We start from the raw sequence: 25,397 nt of genomic DNA, 5'->3' as shown, positions 1-25,397 counted from the left end.
ATGACAGCAAACTAGAGGATCTTAGCATGTCTGTAACATCTTTTCTCATTTCTTCTTGGGTCTGTCTGGTTGCAGCTTTTCTTGACTTTATCTCCAAATCTTTATAGATGTTAGCAAGATAATTGCTTTTGTTTTCATCAACAGCTGTTGAATTATGCAATTCACATTTACCTTGGTGTTCTTTATGCCTAGGAAAAACAGAGAGTGTCTGAACTGTAAAACCAAAGGCATGAGCATTGTATTTTGAAAGATAAACAACTGTTCATGGGACATCAATATTTTATATCTTCCTCTTTCAACTACACTGGGATATTCGTTACTGTCTCAAAGAACAATCTAATGTGCTGTTAGGCATTCTTACAGACTAATATGTGAAGAATTAAGAGAAACATTAGCAATGTGGTAGCATGAAATTATATAAAAATAAACATGTAAAATAAACTAGGTTTTCCTAACATATTCCTCTGCAACCAAACAACTTCTTAGCTTTTTTTTTGTTAAGCTTTACTTTTTATTGTGGAAAAATAACGATTTAAAAGAAAAAATAATATGCACAACTTTATATGAAAGTCAATCTGGCCTGTATCCCATATGCTATTTTTTTCATATGTTCCACATATTCATATTTTCTATATATTCAATTCAGCAAAATATTTCCTTTTTGCTGTTGTTGTTCTTTATTAGGAACAAAACCTACTAGCTAGTTGATGGGTTTTCTTATGAGTAAGGTAAATCTACAGTTCACCAAATAATCACAAATCTAAGATTTGATCTTGCACTATTACATTTCAAAAGAACATTTGACATTGGCTTCTTGGCAGCAGGGTTCTGCCCTATGTGTACTAGGTAAAAATCACATGAGACCTTTCCTCAGCTACTTTTCAATATCCCAAAATAGATTATATCCTTATATCTGTGAATGACAGAAGATGGATTATTCATTTAACAGTCTACCAGAAAACTGCACAGATGAAATTTCAATGTTATTTTATATAAAAAGATTTCCTTTTCTCCTACAGTCATTCTCAAATGGTGCCTGAAAAAAGAAATTTAATTAGTTGAACTACTGACCCTGAACACTTTAAATAAAGAAGAAAAGTTACTTATGTTCCTTTTTTTCAAAGAAACAGATATTTGAATTCCCACATACTTATTCCCTTTGATGTTACCTATAGTAACATACAGGTAAGTAAAACTGGATGTTTTTAGCAATGGTGATGCAAAATTCTCAATAGTTTGTTGTTTAGAAGTGTGTCTTAAATCACATATTCCCATGTGGAATTTGTTTAGAAATGACTTTGAAAGCCTCCAAGCATCCTTAACATCAAACACCAGCTGCAGTGCCTTAACTCCTAAGAGGATAAAGATGATTAAAAAAATCCTGCATGGCCTATTGACTCTTGCATGATAAATGAGTCCAGTGTCACTTGGTACAGGATTCTTAGTGGCTGAAGGCCTCTAATTACATGACTTGTACCTGTGTCAAGCCAAGTCAGCTGAATTAAAAGAAGCAAACATATCAAAGTAAGCTAGTTATTAACGGTTTCATTTGCTCCAGACTGTTATTCTATAACTGTTGTCTGTCTACTGGCTGCTTTAACTCTACCCTAAGATGCTTCAGCCATCTGGGATACTTTCCCATTAGGCCATCTAGCAGTCAGTGTGGCTCTCAATGAGTTTTGCAGCAATTTCTCTACTAAAGATGTAGTCAACCAAAATTAATAGAGTAAATAAAGCAGGCCCAGATTTTGCAGTGAACTGTTTACATGCACAGTTCTCTTGTTTCCACTGGCTGCATATGGTTACATCTTAGTACTATATAAATCAGCTTCTCATTTTAAATTCATCCATTGGATGAATCACCTGAATTACTTTGATATTTTAAATCATTCTCTAAAGCCTGAGAGGGATTACTCCTTTGACTCTACTATTCTTCATTTGTTGCTTTCTATGGATGGCTGCTTATTAGAGGGCTTCCAGTTGTTTCCTTCACCTGACTGGAAGACTTGAAGCACATTTTAAAATAGCCACTCAGTGTTAGCACAAATAAGGATTTATATTGGTTTTTCAGCCAGCATTTTTTCTTACGATAAAAATTCACTTCATCTAGTTATGAAAAAGGGATGGAAGGAGGGGGGGAAGACATGGATGGACATCCTTTTTTTCTCACATTCAACATTACTTACAGAAACTAGTTGTACTGTGTACCAACTCTGAGTCCACCCCGTGTTTGCATTTACTGTACAGTTTATAGCTTTTCTTGGTCATCATAACTTAGATTTAAGGAGAACTATATATCTTAATATCACAGCCACATTAATAAATTTACTTCCCTGTACTCATTTTAAGCATATTTTTCATACTGAGGGCATTTTATTAGCTCATGTACACTACTGTATTTCTTGCATCCAGAGGTGTATATTTAGACCAGTTGAAAATAGTTTCCAAAATATGTCTTTTGATTTGAAATATGATTTTTTTTCTTTTTCTTTTTCTTTTTTTTCTTTTTTTTTTTTTTCATATGTGGAGAGCTGAAACACCACATCCAAAGAAAGTCTCAAATCAAAATCAAGCTAAGACCTCCCTCCACCAAACTAGCTTTGAATGGGTGTGGAGTTCTTAGAACCTGGGAGTATTTGTGGTCAAATGCAATCTTTTTTTGCATAACTTTGCTTAAAGAGGTGGACCTCTTCAGTGGTTCCAGTCTGGCAGCCCAAGGTAGCTTGGATTTATTATCATAGAGTCATAGAGTGATGGAATCATGGAATGGCGTGGGCTGGAAGAGACCTTAAAGCGTACTCAGCTGCAGTCTACCAGATCAGGCTGTTCAGGGCCCCATCCATCCTGGCCTTGAATAGATCTGTTCTGTGTTCTGTTTATTTCAGAACTCTTAAAATAGCTGTTGGTACAATAAGTGATACAACTTTCTGCAAGCAATCTTTACCTACATTTTTAAAAAATTATTTGCTTTTTTTTAAATTTGAAAGTATCTTTGCATAATTATATCAATTCTTAGAATTGTATGAGTTACTCTGCTTTTTTTTTTTTTTTTTTTTTTTTTTTTTAACTCCTTAGCACATGAAAGAAGTCTTAATGTAAATAGATCAGTATAATTAAATTTATGCTCTTCTAGACTGTCTTTTCAGCACTTGGATTAATATTTGAATTTGATCTATTAAATACTCTCAAACTTTGTCTGTTTATTGTAAGGTAACTCAAAATATTTCTAATTTTGTGCTGGACAGAAGATATTATTGCCTTTGTTCTACATTAAATGAAGAAAATTGATGGATTTGAGCCCAGTTCACACATATCTAATAAACAGATAAATAAAGTTTAAAATTATGTTTTTTAAAGTTGGAAAACAGATCGCACTATTCTGATATTGCTTATTCATTGTGCTTTTATAGGAATAACTTCCACTGATGCAGGTGGATTTAGAGTAAAGCAGCTGTGTCTATATTGAAGGTGACTGAAGATGTTTTACCACGTTATCTATATTGACATGGTTAGATCTGTATGATGTAGCAATACACTATAAAGTAAATACTGACATAAAATTGCAGACATACTCTTGTCTGCACAAAAGTATAGACAAGATCTGTGTTTATGCAATCCAGTGTTGCTATTTACAGTCTTTTATTTACATAAGAAGCCCTTGAACATTTCACTTGCTTAATATAACATGAAATATTATAACATAAAATATATCAAGTAAGGAATTTTGACAACTTCTCATTAAATTATCCAGCTTATTTATGACTTGCTGTGTTTGTTACTGAGTCTTCTCTTTTTTTATTTATTTTAGTAGTCAAGAAACAGGAAGATAGATTTTTTTTTTTTGTCCATTGTATCATCTCAGTGAAGATTTAAGTAAGTTGGAGGAATGCAATTAATTGAAAAGCCAATAAATAAGTTCTTTCTTAGACATTATTCAGTTTTAATAAGTTTAGAAAATAGGGTCCAATGTTAGCAGTTGTGGAAAAGGCTCATACAAGCCTTTATGTTATTTTTCACCTTTTTGCCAACACTGAAGGTTGATGTGGCCATTACTGAAATGATAATGCCACAACAACCGAAACAAGTACAAAAGTAATGGTGTTTGTAAGAATAGAAAATCAAATGTCCTTTTCAGTAAAACACTAGTAATGCTATCGAAAGCAAAAGATGTTCAAGAATGCATGTTATTACAGTCACTGTGCCCACTGACTTTCTGCTCCATTTTCCTCACTTACTCATTACCCTTGAAATTCAGATGCAGACTGGAAGCCTGAAGGCAGGAACACCTTGGAAATGACACCTTAGCAAGAATTCTAACTTGTACACACACTCCCACTCACCAGCTGTGTAATCCATTGCAAAGGATGGGTAATGTATTAATAGACTGCCAATGATGCAGAAACAGAGATACCTGCCCAGATAGCACAGAATGCAAAGCTGTGTGCATAGGTAAATATTCTTGCCAAAACCACAGGGGATCCTTCCACTATCACTGAGGTAAACTCTTCGCTGGCTTCAACATTGAGTATGTTTCTTTTCAGAAAGAATCAGTAAGTATTAGAACAAGCTGCCTAGGGAAATGGTGGAATTTGTATCCTTGAAAGTGTTCAAGAAATATAGAGATGTGGACTGAAGGTTAGTGGGCATGGTGTGGTTGGGTTGACAGTTGGACTAAATTATTTTAGTGGCCTTTTCCAAACAAAATGATTCTATATGCTTTCAGGTCTTTAGCCTCTGCCTGTTGAATTAAAAAAAAATTGGAATATGGGAATGGGATAATCTAAAAACTCAAGGATTCAATATGGAAAACACTGATATGAAAAGGCATGAAATTCTACAGAGAAATAAAATAAGTAGTCATCTATTTGGTTAAGCCATTAATGCCATCTGCATTGGTGGAGCCAGTAAAGATGACAATTACAGCTCTGGTGAAGATCAGTCCCATGGAATCTTGGAAATGCCCCTAATTCTCCTGCCTACCTGGCAAAGGTTTTAGCTGCCATGTCAGGCATGGATTATGCCTGCACTAAAGCTTTGCATAATGGCTTGATGAAACCTTTTGTGTGATCTGACCAATAAATCATTTTCTTAGGCTTTTTGTATGCACATAACCTGTCTAAACTTATACCTTAATAAATATACCTGAAGAAGCTGACCCCAGAGACGATCTGTAACACCTTCAGTGGTCTCCATTAAATTCTGTGATTCTGTGATTCTGAAATTAACCTTTAACTCAGCAGGGCTAAGTAATCCACGGCACTGAGAATGTCTTCTTACTTTCCTCCGGCTTCTGAGGCTTTGCTTAGCAACATGTAACTGCACTCAGACTAGGTTAACCCAGACTGCAACCTGTACTCAGAATATGTTTCTTCAAAATTAGCCTAAGCATTTCTAAATGAACAGGAGATTTGAATTAACAAAGATATATACAGACCTACGTAAATGAACAGCCTGCAGCAAACAAAGCAGAATTTATTTAGAGCATTTATTCAATAAACTGTCTGTATTTACGCCTAGGCTGTATAGCATATGTCTGTTCTCCATATGGTGATCTTGCAGGTTTTCTGTGTCCTGAAGCACTTGCACAGCAGCTGGCAGTCTCATGCTCACCAGTCATTTCTGCCCTGTCTGGTGTCAAGGAAAAGGTCTTTCCATTGTTCAGGACCCTTTTATAACCTTCCCACCACACCTGTAGCAGCACGAGTCACTTCTGAGCTGTTCAGTGACAACAGTGCTGTTCTCTGCAGTGTCCAACATCTGTGTCACAGCTTGGAAGTGGGCTGCTCTTATGCAAGCACTCCTTCCCTGCCTGCTTGTTTGGATGGCATTTCTGCAACTGCCAAGGTGAAAAACTTATCCTCACTCTTTGTTGCTTTCCTAGTTATGCCCTCTTTAGCTAGTCCATACTTTTGCAGGACAGACAAACAACTTGTCACACAACAGTGTCATTTCCATGCCTTGTTTGTGTTCACCATTTATAAAATCATTGCCTACTGATGTGATTAGATTATAAAACAGCAGCTTCTTGTTCATCACAAACATATCTAGAGAGAAGACTACCTCTGTCGACTGAGACAAATTCTTTCCTGTGAATTCTTACTGGCTGTGCTTTATCATCTTAAACTGCCTGACCTTTGCAAATCAAAAGGAGCAAGGAGGTCAGAGTGTGCTCTGCAGAACGCTCCAGATGCTCACTCCATTTTCTGTAGGAGTCGCAGTTCAGCCACCCTGTGGTTTGTCGGCAAACAAAGGATACACTTTTTTATCTCCTCCCTAGAAGTTGTCCTCTGGCTGGAATTCAGGAGTGAGTCTTTTGTTTTGCTCTGACCTATGAAATAAGCAAGAAAGAGCAAAAATGAGGGTGGCTGCTGTAGTAAAACCTTTTAATCAGGGCAATGCAGCAGTATATGTTGAGAGCTGTTAACTTTTGGATGTGTGTTCCGAAACAGATTAAACATAATGACATTATGGCTGTAACAAATTTAGGATCTTTTGAGGTAAGGGAAGAAAGTGGGGAGTGAGAATGACTCTGAGTCATAGATGAGTCCTGATCTCATAGGATGTGCACAGGCAATGCTTTCATTGATCTCAGCGGAGATCATCGCTTGCATAACAACTTACAGATCAGGCCCATTTTGAGTGCTGAGTCAGCCAAAGCCTCACAGATTTAGTTATTTTATCAAGCAGTTAGTTTGGTAAGTGTGGGAAGATATTTTTACTGCCTGCAACCTTGTGGCTTTTGATGTTTTTTTCCCCCCAGATTGATGCTTAAAGAGCAATAACTTAAAAAGAATAAAATTTTGTACAGGAAATTAAGGCAGAAGAGGATGACTTAATTCCATCTCAGGGTGTTTGCAGACAATAAGAAGCCTCCTGGCATTACAGGGTGTCAACATTCCAAACAGTGATTCCTGGCAAAGGTCGCTTGCTAGGATTAGCAGTGTGTGCTTTGCATTACTAAATATTTTGTCAGCTTAGAATCTGGGAGGACATGTACTTGTCTGAGGAAAGGAAGTGGTCTGTGCAAAATGCATATCTTAGTATGCACCCTTTCCTTACAGAATCCTAAGTCTTCTCAACAGATACCTAATGGTTCTCACCGGTCAGTACATTTCCTGTAACATTCCTTCTTCATAGGGCATTTCTGTATGCACATGCTGTCCTTGATCCTTTCCCACAAAGGCTTCACGAGCTTTGGAGTCTGTGACTGGCAGAGGTTTATGTTGACAGATCCCTGTGTCTGATCTAGCCTGTATCCCATGGAGGATTACAGCTGAAAAGCTGCTACAAAGAATAGGTATGTTTGGTGCTAATATACTTCCACATATATAAAAACTAGATGATACCATTATTTTCTTTTAATAGTGAATGAATTCTCTAAAATTTAATAAAAGCTTCGCAAGGTAGTACACCTCTGTTACAAGGAAATGCACATGATTAATCAGTGAAATGTAGTTGGTTCTTTTACAGCCACTAGAAAGGAGGGGAATGCAGGTTCTCAGTTTCCTTCATGAATATTTAACAAAATATTCAATCATTAGGGTCTGTAACTTACAAGCCATTGATCTGAACCAGCTTTGCAACTGTGCTACGGTGTTAAATTTATAATGGGCTGAAACAGATGGTTTTATGCTAAAGGGGGAAAAAAGGCAAAGGCTGAATATTGATTTGGGGATTTAAAATGCAATATGAGAATAGTGCCAATTTAAGAATAGCTTTCACAGAAGATCCTCCACATAAGAGTTTGAAATGATGGATAAAGTCACGTTTACTATGTGAAATCAGCTGTCTAGTGTAGATAATCTGCTTTCAAAATCATTATGGTTGGGTCCTGCTGATGTCTTCACTCCATGCCAACAATTTAACTCACTAGAAAAATCTTCAATTATTTGTTTCTGATCTACTTAATTTCTTAAACTGGTTGGAAGCCAGTTCCATGTAGAACACATAGAAACCACCCAACATATTGGAGCATGGAATGGGACAGAAACATAAAGTTTGCACAGATATAGTTTTCTTTTTTATATTTTTGGTCTTCAGGACAGAAGTATACTTGTCATGTTCTGTTTCCCTCCTCAAATGCTTGAGCTCTTGCAATTTACCAAATCACCTGCCTCTAGAACTGCTCGCATCTGGGCTAGGCTACATGTTCTTATATCTAAGTCTGACCCAGATTCACTCAACTTTACATGTATTTCAACTCAGTGTTTTGTCTGAGTATATATATCTATCTATCTGTGTGAGTGCCACTGTTGTGGTTTAATCCAGTATGCAGCTGAGCAGCACGCAGCCATTCACCCATTCCCGCCACCGCAGGAAATGTGGAAGCAGGAATAGCACTCACCAGCTGCTTTCTGGATTCTGCTTGTCCTCTTGTTATCCAAGATGGAACCTAATGTGGAAGGAAAGAAAGATAAACTGTTCTACCTGTATTTAACTCCAACTTGTGCTTTCCCCCACCCCTTCCCCCAAATTTTCAGTTTTTATATGGATTTGACTACTACTTACCCATCTATTCCCTTCCCAGGTAATTCTTCCCTGGTGCTGGTCTCCTGTTCAAGATAACAATTATTTTTGCCTGAAAGGGAAGAGAAGAAATAGCCTTTTAACATAGCTGGCTTACCTTAACATTGTTAAGGTAGCATTAACATTAACATTCTCTTTAAGTCAATTGAAATAAGAGTGAGATTTAACAACAGAAACATTTCCAAGGCATGCTTATGATGGGCAAGTAAGCACATTCCCTAAAGGAGTGAATCAATGCATTATAAATAGAAAGAGAATGGCAATAAAACAAATCCCACAAGTTTTGAATGAAACCCACAAAAAATATATATAAATAAAAAACTAAAAATAAAAAAAATAAAAATGAACATTACAAACAAAACATGAGTGATTGCTTCAATGAAATAATATTTATTTAAAAAAAAAAAAAAAAAAAAAAGTTATTTTACTATTCTTGAACAAAATCCTTAGGAATGTGGTGGAATGTTTGCCCTGAAGTGGTTGTGCAAAATCCTGCAGTGATGACGGCATTCGTGTAGAACACAAAATTTTACACCAGCATAAAGTGCCCTTCTTGTGTCAGACATAGTCTTCATATTTAATACTAGCTTGCCAACTCTAAGAGATCTTCACCCTTTCCAGGAGAGACGCATTTCTTTTCCCTCACACAGGTGCACAGGTTATCCCTAGCAGCTTTGCTGCTACTCTGGAGAAGGCACATGGGATTGCATAGGATCTTCCCCACAGCAATTAACTTCCTTAAGGATTCAGCCCTTTCAGAGCTGTTCTGCTAGCCAAAACCACGTGCTCCTGTATGAAATGTAGCAGATGCTGCAGAATTGTTTAGTTTGGTACCACCTGAAGGTCCATTCCTCTTTCCCTCTATTGGCACAGTCACCATGGAAACAATCTTTAGATGAATGCCCTCATCTCCTCAACATGCTGGGAGTTGATGAATTTCCCTGAGGGTCATTTGGAAGGCAAAATTTGCCTTCTGAATCCACGCCCATGTCACGATAATTCTGATCCATACTAAGCAATATTTACCAGTAATGCTAATACATATTCCTCAGTGTATATATATATTTGCTAATCCTTTAAGTCTAATGATGTTTCTTCAGTAATTTTAATGATATTTTGAGAATTTAAAAGATCCTTTCTTTGTAACTGCTAAGGAGATGATTTAGGAGGATAAGTGAAGAGAGAGCACAGTGTTCAGATCTCAGCTCCCCAAAGCTGAGAAACTGGTGATGGAAAGGAACAAGTGCTTGAAAGAAACAGAACTACTAACAGCTGCATTGGAAAGAACACCAGATAATAATTATATTGAAAAGAAATCAAGTAAACTATTATTTCAGGAGAAAACTGACTTACTTTGCAGGTATTTCTGGGCTGTTTACCTGGTTCTGTGGCAAGATATTAATGATCAATGTAGTATATAATGTGTTCTTGCTGCAAAGAATGCTAATGATAACCTGGGTTGCATTAGGCAAAGTATTGTCAGAAGGTTGAGGAAAGTGACCCTTCCCCTATACTCAGCACTGGGGAGGCCCTCCAATACTGGGTCCAGTTCTGGGCCCTTCAGTACTAGAGAGTCATGGACATACTGGAAACAGTCCAGAAAGGGCCACAGAGCTATGCTGAAGGAACTGGAAATCTCTTCTGTGAGGAGATGCTGAGAGATCTGTGGCTGCTTAGCCCTGAAAAGAAGAGCCTCACATGGGATCTTATCAGTGTGCATGAATACCTGAAGGGAGGATGCAGAAAGGATTGAGACAGGTTCCTTTCAGTGGTGCCCAGTGACAGAGTAAGAGGCAGTGGGCGCAAGCTGGAACAGAGGAGGTTCCCTCTGAACACTAGGCATCACTTCTGTGCTGGGCAGGTGATGGAGCACTTACACGGGCTGCCCGGAGGCTGTGGAATCTCCTCTTTGGAAATCAACCATTCTGTGATTCTGTTAATATCTCTTCAGTAGAAAAGCTGTTAGAACTTTCCAAGTTCAAATTCTTGCTATTATTACAAATTGACAACATTCGATTTTATGAAGAATTGTGATTTCTTCTTTACTTCATCTTGTAAAACACCTCCCAAACCAAAGTACTTTCCCTGTATTCAGAAAGGGCATTAGCAATGCGTTTAAAACTCATGCTGTAGCCAAGTACAGTTTACTCATGAGCTGACACAAAGCAACAAACCCTCTGAATAGTGAAGTCACAGTGAGCTCCTAATGGCTTGACACAGTCATGCAGCACCAAAGTGTTTTCTGTAATTACTACTAAGTTTGCTGTTTGAAAACCAGCATCATCCTTTTCTGTTATAGCTCCCTGACTGTAATGCTTTCTGTTTTTCACAGTTAAAGAATATCAAGTGACAACTCAGTTAACTCCATCTACTGACACCCAGGCTATTCGTGTGGTAGAATCAGAATCTTCTAAATCTTCCAGTACTTGCCCTACAACTACGCAGATGACAGACAAATCTTCCTTGTGCTGTGTGAGGATTAGTGTGCATGAAAGCAAATAGCCTTGTACATCACGACTTGCCATTTGCAATTCACATTTTTTCTTAATCTCTTTGTACTACTCCTTACAAGATGTGTAATTCTAAAGGTGCAAACAATATTCATCATATCTGAACTGCCAAGGAAATGAGGTTATAAGAATGCTACTGACATGTGAGACACATTGCCCTTCTTGCCTTTTCTACAGCAAAAACACTGCCCAAAACCTCATTCTGGGAGAAGTTAGGCACAGTACTTGAGAACAGCAGGCAGGCTTAGGCACTTCCAACGTACTCTGAGAGTCTGAGGTATGGATGAGCACAGAATCTCCTCTGAAACACTATAGCAGAAATAAACCTTTTCTTGCTCAAAAACAGCAGCTGTGATCTCTGCCACAGTACGTAATTGAAATGGCTTCTGGATCATACTGAATCCTGTAATCACAGTTTCAAATATTCAATAGTTAAAACCTAAGAAATCTTGCAACTTTTGTCTGTGATTCTAGTTCTGGGTACCTGCAAGCATTCCAGCAGAACAGCAAGGCTAGCAGTGGTGGAAGGGTAGTGATGTCTTTGATAAATCTTTGCAGAACAGAAACATCTGTGGCAAGAATTTTAATATCAGAATTTTTGAACTCTTTGTATGTCCTAATTCTTCAAGATCCTGTGAAACTGCAGTGTGACAAAGGAACTTGGTGAATAAAGAAAATGAAGAGACGAGATTAAAACTGAACTGAAAATAGTAGAATGTAGTTTACAACTATGGCTTGCTCTTTTGGCTGTAGTCTTTCTCCAGTATTTTAAGGACAATAAAGAAATCAAATCCAGATATGTTTTATAATCCTCATAAAGTGTGAGAAGAAATTAATTACATTGTGAATAAGGACCCATACAATGTTTATGAGGATCCCAGAAACACTGACAGAAATACATAGAGAATATTATGTATAGAGCACATACGAAGTTTGTATTTTTTTTTTCAAATCATTTTTTAGAACACAGATTTTGATACTGTTTTTGGTATAAACTTGCCTGCATGCAAATATTGTAATGTGACACCAACTCTTTCGAACGTATCATTTCTCATTTAGCATCTGGTAAATTTAATGTAGTTCTGCCACCTCTGAACTATTACTTTTAAAAAAATGAATTAAAACATGATTCATAAAAGAGTTAAGATTCTCTTTTATTTCCACGTAAACCCACTTTACAGCTCTTATATTGCTGATAAAAGCCTCTTGTCTCTCCCAATTTTGCCTCAAAATGTTTACAGGTCCTGAAACTCAGGTTTGTTCTGCTTTATTATGATACAGCAGTTTTCTTTAGCAGTCACCATTCATTTCCCTCAGCAGGTTTAACTTCAATTTCATGGAATCCATTATTTTTCAGCTGACATGCAGGGGCCCTCCTTGATCTTTTGTATACCTCAGCGTGTATCTCCACTTAAGAATAAAGTAATCATGGACATCTTGGTGGAAAAGTTTGGGGTCACAATTTGAAATAAACACATTAATATTTGTTTACAGGGAAATTAAAGTCAGATAAGAAAGTAGGAAAGTCTTAAGTGCCGCATTTAAATGACAAGGTGGAGATTTCAATCAGAAAGACCTTCTTGTCTTTCAGCTTGTAGAAGGCTTACAAATAAAGTTGTTCACCACAGTTTGTCTACTTCTGTTTGTTTCCATTCCTTGCAGATCACTGTGACTGTAAATCATGGTGCTCAGTCTCACTATCTACTACAAACGGCTCTGCATCCCTTCCTGCTCCCAGCTCAGCTCACTTCCCTAAGGCTATACGAGCAGTTTGATCATCTGGATGAAAAACTTTTGTAAATCGTTCCATATCAACCAAACTTTCTCTTATGCTGTTTATTATCTCCATATTGACCAAGAACTTCAGCTAAGTTCGTCTCTGTACATGCATCCTCCATGCAAAGATCCCAGACACAGCTCTACTCCAAGACTCTTTCTCACCATCCTGGTTGTTAACCTCCTCCTTCCCAAGAGACAAGTCATACTTTATTCTACCCTGCTTTACTCCAGAACCTAAATATAGGTGAAATTCAGATCCCCATCCTCATACTAAGGCTTGCCACTCACTTGTGCTTATTTTACACGGCACAATGTGGAATGATCTACAAAAGCCTTCGATAACATAGCTCTGGTTTTGATGCTGATGATTATGCTCGTACTTCCCCTGGACTAATTAGTCCTGCTACAAAGCAAGATTATTAATTGCCTCTGGGCATGGTGCCAGGATGAGGCAGTTGTAACAGTTCTGTGCCCTGAACTAATTCATCAGTGTGACACACTGCTGTCTAGACACGCCATCCTGGACAGAGCTCATCCCTCTGCATGATGCAAACATTCAGTTTCTATTAGCCAAGATATAAAGCACTTTTGACAAAGTCATTTGGCCACAAAAAAGAGCTGAGTCTGTTGTGTTAGCTTCTCTTGGTGATGTGCATCCTTTCCCAGCATAGCTGTGATGAGCAGAGTTTGCTTGTGACTGTTTTTCTCCAATAGCTACAAGGCCCAATGATGAGAGGTCAAGCCTGGGAAAAAGCATTAGGAGGCCTTCCATTTCTTGCTACTGCAGTTTAAGCTAAATGTAAAGGAAATTATGTCTGATTGAGTTTCCAGATCAGAGGAAACACTGGGACCATTTGTCCACAGATGGAGCTGAGACTCTAGTGAATTTGTGCTGATTATGCCATTTATATCTTTCATGGCTGTCATACTTCCATTATGAAGGTTATAGGTCCCAAGGTGCCCACTAGGACAAATTCTGCTTCCAAAATGGCTAAATGCACTTTGATATTGAATCGCAGAATTTCCTGCATTGGAAGGGGCCCACAAGGACCACTGAGTCCAACCCCTGTCTCCACTGAAGGCTACCTAGAATCCAGTCTCTTTTCCATTTTTATTTCCTTCCTTCCTCCCCCCTGCTTCTCTTCCTCTCTTTCTACTCTTCTGCTCTCCTCCTTTCTTTCACTCTTCCATTCTTCTGTCTTTCTGCTCCATCTTCCATACATAAAGGTATTGTATCCATGATAGGCCCAAACTAAACCTGAAAGGTGATCTTTGTAAATAAGATTTAAAAATAAAAATTTTTTACTTTCTATGTGTATGCAATCTGCCTTTCATTTCTGCATTTCATTTGCTTACATTACTTGCCTTTTGTGCTTTAAAGTGTGTGGGAATTTTAACTTATCATTAAAAGTATTCTAAAAGAAAAAGTCAAGAATCAACGATATGAATTTCTACACACTCTTATGTTTATATGATTTTGAATTGCATGAAATAAGCACTCTATGTCATCAAATCTTGTTTGCTAATTCATACAATTGAACTCTATAGGTACAGTTTGCGGATGAAAAAATAACTACTAAAAAACAGCAAGTTGAATTGAGAAAAAATATTTGCTCAGAAGCATTGTGTGAAAGCCTCGCAGGAGTTAATAAACTTTGGAGTCTAGTTGTCCTAGTGGATTTATCGAAGCCGATGAACTCAGGATACCATAAACTGGCCAGGTCTGCCGAAGGCCACCAACTTACAACACCAACAATAGTTCACATTAATCTGACCAGAGCCAAGAAGGATTTTCTCTCTCTGTTCAAAGAAAGACTATAGGATTATATCTGCAGCTGATGAAACACAGGAACCCTTGAGGGATTTTCTGTCCTTCTGCTTCTGAGTAAACAGCTAGGTCTGGCTTCTGAGCTGCTGCTCCATCTGGGCTGCCAGAAGTGAGACAGGGAGTCTGCATGTGAAATATGTGGGGGAATTTGCACTACATGAATATTTTTCTGATGTTAATAATAGTCTAGAATCAATTTTTACACTTTTAACAGCTTGGTTAATTTAAAAAGTTCCAGTAAGTATTGGGTATGACATATGGTTCCCTTGACTTGACCGCTGTAAGAGAAGGGGAACTTGAAACAAGTGGTTTGGGGTAAACCATATAAAATAATAGTTCAGGTACGGTAAACCAAGTGAAAAGTCAGAAACTGATGAAGGGCATTTGCAATATCTAAAAAACTCTTCTACATCCCTAAGCTCTTCAGCAGTGTTGACAGTCACTGCTGAGGATCTGAGCTGAAGAGGTTACTGTCCTTCCCGGGATGCAGAGTTTAACCAGTGACAGTGGCTTTTTCTGTCCCCAAACATGTGCACTTGTGAATGGGAGAAGATGATTCACAGATTTGCATCTACACTGACGGTGTAGAAAAGCAAAAGATTTAAGTGAACAAAATGGTCATTAATAGCTTCTCCAACCTTTATCCATGCAACTTAATTATTGTTTCTTTATGCAGCCTCTGTCATCTAGTCCTGTCCTATATATTGATATATATGGTTCTTTGCAATAGGAAGACCATAATTTAGGCAAGATGACCCACATAAATCCAATCTGCTGCATTTACAGGTAGGCTTGCAGACTTGCACTGCCAATACCACTCTGAAGCTCGGCTCCTGCATTCTTTGTAGGCTGAGTACAGAGAATTATGGTCCTTCAGGATTGTAATGTACTTGTCTTTGCTTCTGGATTGGACAGCAGCAGCTGCTTACTTCAGATTTCTACTTTATTGCTTCTGGAACTGAGTTTATTTCTCACCTTTGCCAATAATGTGAACTCTGGACAATCAGAGAGTAGCTGGTGAGGAGTAAACAAGTTTCTTCCCAAATATGATTTATGTGGAAAAAGTGATTTTTTCAGTTTAATAAAATTTATTTATTGAAATTTACTCACATTTAATTTTCATATTGCTGATCACTTGATATGCTGCAAGCTTCTGTCAACTAATCAAATATTTGTGAACCTACTTTCAGACATCTGATTAATCTCCCACTTGCAATATGGCATTTGAAAGTGTGATAGTGGCTTGTGTCACACTTTTTGAGCTCCTTTCAGGTCTCAGGTGCTGGAAACATGACATTCAAAGGATGTTTTCCTGATGAAACGTGTTAATACTTTACCATATGTAGCCACTCATGATGAATTGCTTTGGCATTCACTGTAAGAACATTAACCAAGATGAACTCATTTGGTGTTAATGTCAGTGTAATATATAGCTCCCTGGCTATCCCCTTGGAGTTTAACATTCATTTCAAAAGCATTTTCTCAAAAGAGTTTTAAATTAATGCCTTAATGGTTTAGAATTAACAGACAAGCCCTTCAAATTATATTTTTTCACTTCAGCCTAAATATTGTGCTGATTGGCCAACCTGCTTATTAGGAATTAAATTTCTATTCTCAAAGGAAAGGTTGAGAACTGTAGTCCTTTAACATACTTGTCCTTTAACATGTATAAAATCACAATCTTCACTGGAAATAACGTAGTTTCTGTTGAATGGCTTTGAACTGCTACTCATACATTCAGATGTCTGCATACTAGTTATTCTTTTGCTTGTGTTACTGAGCCTTCTAAAATGAATCACACAGAAGCAATGAACAGGCAGCTGTTGCTTTGTTATTATCTATGTTTTTATCTTTGCCAGCCCTTTTGTTTTGTCAAGTGAAACAGTCTTGTGTTTAATTTATAAATAGGAAGGTACCTTTGGAAATTCCGTGAAAGCATCTCTCTATGTCCTTCCTTCCAGCCACCACTAGGAGGTTAGGTAAATGCTGCTAATACTGCTTGGTCTAGCACTCCACACTTGGCACATGGTCTAGACTGTGGGACAGTAACAAATTGTTGTGTGTGTCACTGTGATATGGTGAGGATGGACTGTAGAGCTTTGCCCATGCCATTCAGGTAGTGGAAAAACATGCTATCTGTGACAACATGTAAACCATATTTAGATTATATAAATCCCTAACAGACTCCAAGTACTAATAAGATCATTGAAGAAAAATTGATGTTTTTATAGAGGTGTTTTGAGACTGAGAATGTAGCCAGATTTTAATCCAGCCAGGCTATGCTATTACTAATCAAATGTCACATAGCACTAGGTCAGCTACTTAATTTTGTAAAATGAGAAAAATATTCATTTGATAAGATCTATTTTCCATGAGCCAGGACCATATTAATTAATTAATTGGTGTCACTGTAAGATATAGCTCCATATTATATATATTACCTTCCATTAACTCTCCTGAGTCAGCAGTTGCATTATTTAGTTGTTGAATGAACTGCATCAAGACAAGTCCTTTCAAAAGCATCACATTTCTTTTTCATTCAGTTTTCTGAGATTTCTATCTTGTTACAAGACTTACTGATAAATGACATTACTGGCCTAGTATTGATCAGTATTTTAAAAGGAAGGTTTCAAGTTCACTATCCCCACCTATTTCGAAAGTTTTCTGATTTCTGTAGGTTTACTATATTTTTAACTGTTTAAAAAGGACGTATTTCATCATCATCATTTGTCACATTAAAATAATCATATTTTCTTCCTTGTGTGCACAGGTTTGCTGAAAACTGCATGATTATTGATTGTTTTAATCATTTTCTTCTACTAATGTAGTGTCTCCAGGGGCAATAAGATCTGTTGCCCAATAAACTGCAATCCCACGTTTCTTTTTTTTCTCACATGTATTTGAAAGACGAGCATCTCTCAAGAAGAACAACAGAACACTGATATAAATGTCCAAGAGTTCTGATAATTGATCTTAATTCTGAATGTCAGGCATGTCTCCGTGCATTTGTTGTTGTTTACTACTAAATTTCTAGCTTCTAAATGATACTATCAATAAAAACATTCTCTTTGGTCCCAATCACATATACATGTATTTTCATATATTTCTTCACTTCTAAAGCACTTTTGTTTGTTTTCAATCAATGTGACATTATCTCTGGATTCTTGAATTAGATCATGGATAAATGGATTTTTGGAACATTATATAAAACATTCTTCAACTTTTCTTGACACATTTCTTTTTTATTAGTATTTAATGTTATTTATACAACTGATTAGACTCTTAAGTATTTTTAGCTTTGTAAATATCATTCCTAAAAATACATAAGCATGTATGTTTTGGATTAACACTTTATTCTATTATTGATATAATAAATGTAACCACTGATTTGATCAAGTCTTGACAGGCTGAGGGAGATGGGCTTGTTTAGGCTGGAGAAAAGAAGGCTGCTGGGTGACCTCATTGCGGCCTTTCAGTACCTTTCAGTACTCTTTGAAAGGGTAGATAACAGCAGGACAAGGGGAAATGGTTTTAATTCGAAGGAGGGAAGATTTAGGTTGGATGTCAGGGGAAGGCTGTTTACTATGAAAGTGGTGAGGTGCCAGAACAGGCTTCCCAGAGAGGTTGTGGATGCCTCGTCCCTAGAGCTGTTCAAGGCCACGTTGGATGGGGCCCTGGGTAGCCTGGTCTAGTATCAAATATGGAGGTTGGTGGCCCTACCCGTGGCAGGGGGTTGGAGATTCATGATCCTTGAGGTCCTTTCCAGCCCAGGACATTCTGTGACTCTGTGAAGTCTGTGATGAATTCATTTTTTTATCTCACAGCATGGTCCACAGTGTTGAATACAACTTGTCCTAAACATGAAAATCTTCAACAAGAATATTTAGAGATACAAGCAATGTTTAATACTGACTGTATGATACTCTCAGTACATGTCAGAAGGAAATTGTCCAAATGAACATAGTGATTTTCATTTTACCATGTACTGAAGAGTGCTTAAACAAAATCCAACTCACAGTACTCTTAGGAAATTTCTACCTAGTAAGCATCACACAAGCACAGCTCAGAAGAAAGATGAGATGCTACAAGGATGTATCTGTGCCTGCAGAGCATGAAAGGGTTATTGTTATGCATGATGAGAAATTTCACTTCCTTTAGTGTTTTATTCTAAAAAAAATCCTGTAAGTGTGTATTTCCATCTCATCTAAGACCTAATTTTGTCTATCTCTTCTAAGCAGTAAGAAGTATTGAAAGTACAGTTTTAAACAAACTTTGTCAATATCCCATAAACCATTTTCACAAATCTTTTACATTCATTTTTCTTCCAAATTTGAGCAAGATTTTAAAATCTAGTGCTAATATATTCAAACAGAAAGATTTGGCTAGAATATTTATCATACATAAAGAAAAATACCACTGAGTCAATGACTAGCACATAACTAATAGCAAAAATTACAAACAAAACATTGGAAAATAAATCCAAAAGCACAAATTGGAATGAATGTTAGTAAGGCAAAGAATCATTTTCAGAGAAAAAGATGTCCTATAAATTGGTTTACTAACACAGCTTTAAAAAAAAAAAAAAGAAAAATTTGCACTACTCCTCCAGAACAATTCATTAGTTCTCAGCTGTACCCATAAATAAAAGAGAGAAAACTAAAAAAAAAATGTACCCTATCTTTCCTTTTCTGAAAAATGTCTCACTAGAAGTTTATGTGTGAAGATTACGAATGAACCCACAGAGGATGATATACAATGAGTCCACAAGTAAAACTGTTTCTCTTATTAATGGTTATCACCAAGATGTGCAGCCTTCTTATTGAATACTATACAACTTTATCTGTATAAACATTTCACGGTGTTGCATAAATCCAAATTACTATTGAGTATAACAAACTTCTTGTATGCACTGTCATTCAGCTGTGTTATATTCCATATGGAGACAGAAGGCAGTATAATGATCTCAGCAGAGAAAAGGGATGTTTCTTTGGGATGAATTAGAAAGTTTTATATTGAAGTTGCATTATGTGACCCTTCCTTACCTTCATCATTCTTTAAGAACCAAGACAGAGACTAGCAGCAAGCCTTCTGGTCTGTGTCAGTAATCTGTTCAGTAGGAACAAGCTCAGATAATATTTGCTGAACTTGTTTCATAATACACACAGACCACTGTGAGCTTTGCACCTTCCTCAGCACAGAGGAAGGCCAAGTTTTCATTCTAAGATATTCTGCAGAGCAACACCAGCTAAGGACACGGTGGAACAAAAGACTGGCAAGACAATATTACTTTTACAAAAATATATACAACACATTTTTATGGTTGGTGTTAGTCGTCTCTTTTTCCCTTGTTGAATTATGCGTAGTGGTGGCTATGGGTGACCAAAATAATTGTTGTTTGTCTCTTTTTGCCTGAGATTTTGTTTAGGTCTTACTGTGTTCGACAATTCACAGGATTAATTTCTATCAGTATTTTTAGAGTGAATCCTAATGAAAGTGGGTTTACTTCCCCTCCCAACACCCCTTTCTCCTCTACACTAATGCAAGTGTGAAACTTTGGGATTTAATTTTAAGCTGCACTCAGTATAGACTTCCTCCATCTTTGACACAATTGCACAAGAGCTTCCTAACTGGATTTTTTTCATTGCTGTTAGTTCTCCAACCTTGAAGAAAGGTTTGGTTGTGACAGTGAGACTGAGATTGCCTACTGATCTGAGCTATCAGAATGGTTCTAGAGGTGACTCACAATGCAAAATCATGCACCCCAAACCATCCCTTCCTCAGGTATGGCTGAAGTCTTTCTAATGCAGAAACTTGCTTATGCAGAGACTGCTTCTTCTTGCCCACACCTGTGAACCTATCCAGGGTGGAGCAGAGAAGTTTGATATGCTGTGGCAATTAACTTTTAGTGATATTACAGTTTAGCCACAATGCAGCTGGCCAGCTTTGTGAATCGCAGTATAATACTATGCACCATTGGTTCCTGGCCCATGAAAAATGCTACTGGGTGCTGCCACAGCTGCCTCAACATCAGCAGTGATAATGGTGGAGAGACCACGGGAGACACTCGGACCTTTTTGAAACTCTGCAGTAGGTAAATTGTGTGAATGTTGAATCCATGGATACTGCAGGAGTTGGAGCAAAGTGCTATCAGCAGCGTGGAAGGGGAATATGCCAGGACTTAAGGTCTTTTCTGAGACTATTCAAATGTGAAGGTGATACCTTTGTAAACTAAACTGTCTGCTTTGTAAGAGCTAAAAATAACTTGCTCTTCTGCCATTTTTATTTTTATTTTTTTTAATTCAGCAGTAATTTATTTATTCATTTATTTATTTTTCTTCTGCATAGAACTACACATAAATGTATTCGTAAGTCAGCATGGGATTGGGTGGTGGTTAAACTAGATGAACTTATGTCTGAGAATTTTGAGAACATTTATGGAAAAACACATGTAGGGTGCCTACCAGGGTGAGAAATACCATAAAATTAGAACTCATATTTTATAGAAAAATACTACCATTCTTACCACGTGCTATCAGAAATGCTGAGACAATCTGTGAGGAGTGAGAGCTTGACTAGATGTGACTGTGTGTTAGTGGAAGGTATTTGCCTGCTGAGTGTCAGAGATACTTTTCCTGAGAGTATTGGTCACAGGTATTCTGAGAAGCTCTACACTATGGAAGTGAACTGATATGCCTTTTTCATCTTTGCATCAGGGAACCTATTATCATACTCATATACTAAACTTATTCCTTTTCCATGCTTATTAATAGATCTCTAGTTAAATTCAGATGTCACCGAAGAGCGCAGTGGCTTGTGTGTTAGAGTGCACACGAAGGTACTTAATTCTTTCCTCCTTTTCAGGTTTCTCAGGTCCAGGTTCATTTGAACTGGGCTGCAACAGGGAGTGCTAACTGTCTGTGCTTCCCTTTGTGAGACAGAATGGCAGAATCTTAAAATAAGCAAACATTCAAAACCATAAAAAAACAGAATCCTGAATCGTTGTGTTGTGAAATTTACGACCGTTTTCCTAGAGTGTTTGTGCTGATACCTCTTGACGCAAATGAATTTGACCCATTGTTTAGGATACTGCAAATGTAAGTCATAACTTCAGGCTAGACTATTGAAAATTTTGCCTGGAAAGGAAAAGCTACATGATTTTTTTGATCAAAACTGTTTTGCAAGACAGAACTGACTCTTTTTTCTTCCTAAACTTTACATTGCAGTCTTGACATGAGTGAAACTTTAAAAAGCAAATGAGTCTTTTTTTCCTTTTTGTAGAGTTACATATAAGATTATTGTCATGTAGTCTACTTTACTGTATTAAGTGTTATTGTCGTATCAGGTAACCAGACCACATTTGAGGAGCAGGAATGAGGTGAAGGGAGAAAGAAAAGATAAAGGAAAAGAGTAAGATACAGTGGGTAAAGCAGAAGAAAAGACAAAATGAGAGATGAAAAAAAAAAAAGACAATTGGGGAGTGAAGTGCTGCAGAAGAAAGGTAATGTATGAAGATAGAAATAAATGGGCTGAGGAAGGAAAAGATGCAGGCTTATAGTAGGCAGAGGTATGATGTAACACAAGAGAGAAAGTGAAAAACAAATGTAAAGCAGACAGATTATCTCTAATTTAATATTCCTCCCCGAGCTGTAAATTATGCCTCCTGATTACATTGTGGATATCCTGAGGAAGTATAAACACTTATGTATAAGTAGTATTAAGGACATTTATAGATTCCAAAGGTGGGGTCTTTATTCTCTAGAAGGCTTTGAAATTGTGTATTTATTTATTTAATTTTCTGGAAAAAAAAGACGGGAAAAGGACAAAGGAAAAGGACAGAGGAGAAAGGGGTGGAAAAAAGGAAAAGAAACAACCAGGAAATGTTTCACTGACTTTTACTCTCAGGACTAGGTTTGCTCTTTTCTAATAGATAGATGCTGGCACTCTGCAGAGAAGTCGAGACCATTAGCTGTTTCTGTTGTGTTCCTCTTCCAGCTGTGCCTCAGAAAGGCACTACTTCTTGCTGTGCACTTCTTAGACTGCTGCTAAACATGAACATTTTGGAGATTACTGATTGTATTTATTCAACTAATTGTTTCGTTCTTCTGTATTCCCCAAATCTCTGTAATTTAAGTCCTGTCCGACGTCTATTCAAAGAAAAACAAGTGGGAAATCTTGAGGTGATTCAAATATCGACTTAGAGCAATTGTGGTTTTGCATGAAGTCAATACTGACCTTTTCCATTTGGAAAACTTGATTGAGTAAATACTAGCTGTCTTTTTCACAGTGATTCAACTAGTGAAATAATATATACATCTTCCAGTCCACATGGGAAGATTTAGGGGGAAAACATGGCACCAATAGGTGTCTTCAGTCCTCAAAGAATCTAGAACCTAAAATATGATATCAAATTAAATGTCCAATCTGTCTATGGCGATTGTAAACCATCATTTTCCAAAATGGAAAATGATTAAAAATGAAAGATTTACCTTTTCTTTCCATCTTAAGTGGTTATTTTTCCATAAGGAAAGAACAATAACACTCAGAAATATGAACATCTATTCTTATAGTGTTTCACCCATTTAAAAAATATTTTTAATTGTGAAGTTTCTATTTGGAATTCCCAATTTTAGATTTCAGAGACACTTTAACTCATGCTATCTCACTTGCAGTGGTTCTATAAATGAAAAAAATGTAATCTGCTTACCTTTCACAAAATATAGAACATTTAAAAAACATTCTAATAGAGCAGCAAGTTAATAACATGCATCCTCAGAATTACATGTCATGGCTGCAACCATGATTTTCACTGATAGTATGCATTCAACAACACCTTGAATGCATGAGGGCTGCTCTGAAAGTAAGGCCTCTTGTTTTATTATGCTGGCCCACAATGTCAGAGGAGGATATTGGTGGTATGACAGTAGTTTGAACCTTCTCAACATCATTCCATTATGTTTTTTGCCATGTAACACATGGAAGCAGAGAGGGGCAGTCTGACAGAATGGTGTCTGGCATGGAAGTGAGTATGAAGCAAAGGCGTGTCACTGAATTCCTTCATGTGGAAAACATTTCACGCATTGACATTCATTGATGCTTGCTAAACATTTCTGGAATCCAAACAGTATATGAGAACACAGTGAGCTGATGGGTGGTGTGTTTCAGAAGCAGCAGCAACAGTATTTCACCTCTACTGGAGAAAACTTTTACGAGCACAGCGTGCAGATCTTATTCAATGCTAGTGAAATTGCATAGCTAATGGTTGAAAAATAGTGTTTTATAGCTGAGAATTTACTCTATCAAACAGTGTTACTGTGCTTATTGTATCTGCTGTAGTTTCCATGAAAATAAATAGGAGACATTACTTTTCAAGTTACCCATGGGCCAAGATGATTCCTTTTCACTTATTGTGGCCCAGGAGAGTCAGAAAATAGATTGGACACCCATACACTACAGATGAAAGAATCAGTGCTGCCTATGCAAATTTATGAGGAAATTTTGCTTTTGAAGACAGAAGTCAGACATTTCTGAACTTTGTGTTAGATGGAATAATGATACAGCCTCTGATCTTTAGTATTTTGGTAGTCTCATGTTGTTGGTGCAAAAGATCCTGGTAGCAACCGTATCTCTAAGCTAGGGCAGTGACTTCTACCTTTACAGGAATGGCTAAAGGCTAATCCAGTCCTCTGCAAGTAAGATTAATTGATTCTGTAACACCTTGTGTAAAGCAGACATTGCATCTTTCTGTGACTCTCAGACAGTATCCCCTCTGTAGCTTCTAATAGGCTTTCCCAAGCTCTGTGATCCAGGTCTGCATGCTATTTAACCAGTCTGACTTTTGTGAAAACACACTATGTAATAATTCTTTTAGTAAAATTTTCATGAAATGCATAGTTTTTGCAAGAGTTGCAGGCCTTCAACACAATTTTCTGTTTTCTATTATACCTATTGTACTGTATTAGAGCTGATCTGAGGGTGAGAAGAGACTGTGGACGACATTCAGAGTCCATTGACATGGTGTAAAATTGTACACATATGCTTCCTCAAGAAAACCTTTGTATTGTGGGTATAGGGCTGCTGCTGATGTTTTTCTGTCTATGTCTACCTTACCCTTCTAGAGATCACTACCAAACATTAAGGCATTTTGTCTCTATAGTGATGTGACATTCCGTAAGTCTTGGGAATTGGCTAATTCCAGCAGCGCTAACAAGCCCAAAGCTGTGTGGGCCAGTTTAAGAGCTGATGTATCAGAGTGGTTTACGGGAAAGAGATGCTGACTAGTATCTAACACTGGCCAAACGTGCATTAGGATTTGCAAGATAAAATGCCTGACACCCTTGTTTCTCTGGAATATTCTGTTTTGAAAAACCAATCCAGCAATGACAACTAAAGCCAATGAACTTGTGGAAAAAGCTGTTGAGATTTTAAAAATCTTTTGCCATGACTTCCACAGTGGAAAGGGATTATCCTGGTCATTTGGAACTTCTCAACGTCCATATCATAAGAATAGTTTAGTCCACCCACACTCAACTCTTGAATTTCCTACTTTCAATGATAATGAATTGCTCACCATTACGTTATACTACATCTTATTTTTAAGTAAGTGTGCTATATTAAAAAAGACATTTTAAAAGAAAATTGCACAGAATAAAGCTTAAAGAATGCCTCAGAGCTTCCTCCATCTGTTAGAGTTATTAATAAATCTTCAAAAATATTAAAAAATCTACAACCAAATTGGATATATCTAACAGTGCAGA

Source organism: Coturnix japonica, chromosome 2 (genome assembly GCF_054131305.1).
Source record: "Coturnix japonica strain WE chromosome 2, WE-NBRP24, whole genome shotgun sequence".
NCBI lineage: Eukaryota > Metazoa > Chordata > Aves > Galliformes > Phasianidae > Coturnix > Coturnix japonica.
Note: the sequence above shows the minus strand (reverse complement) of the source record.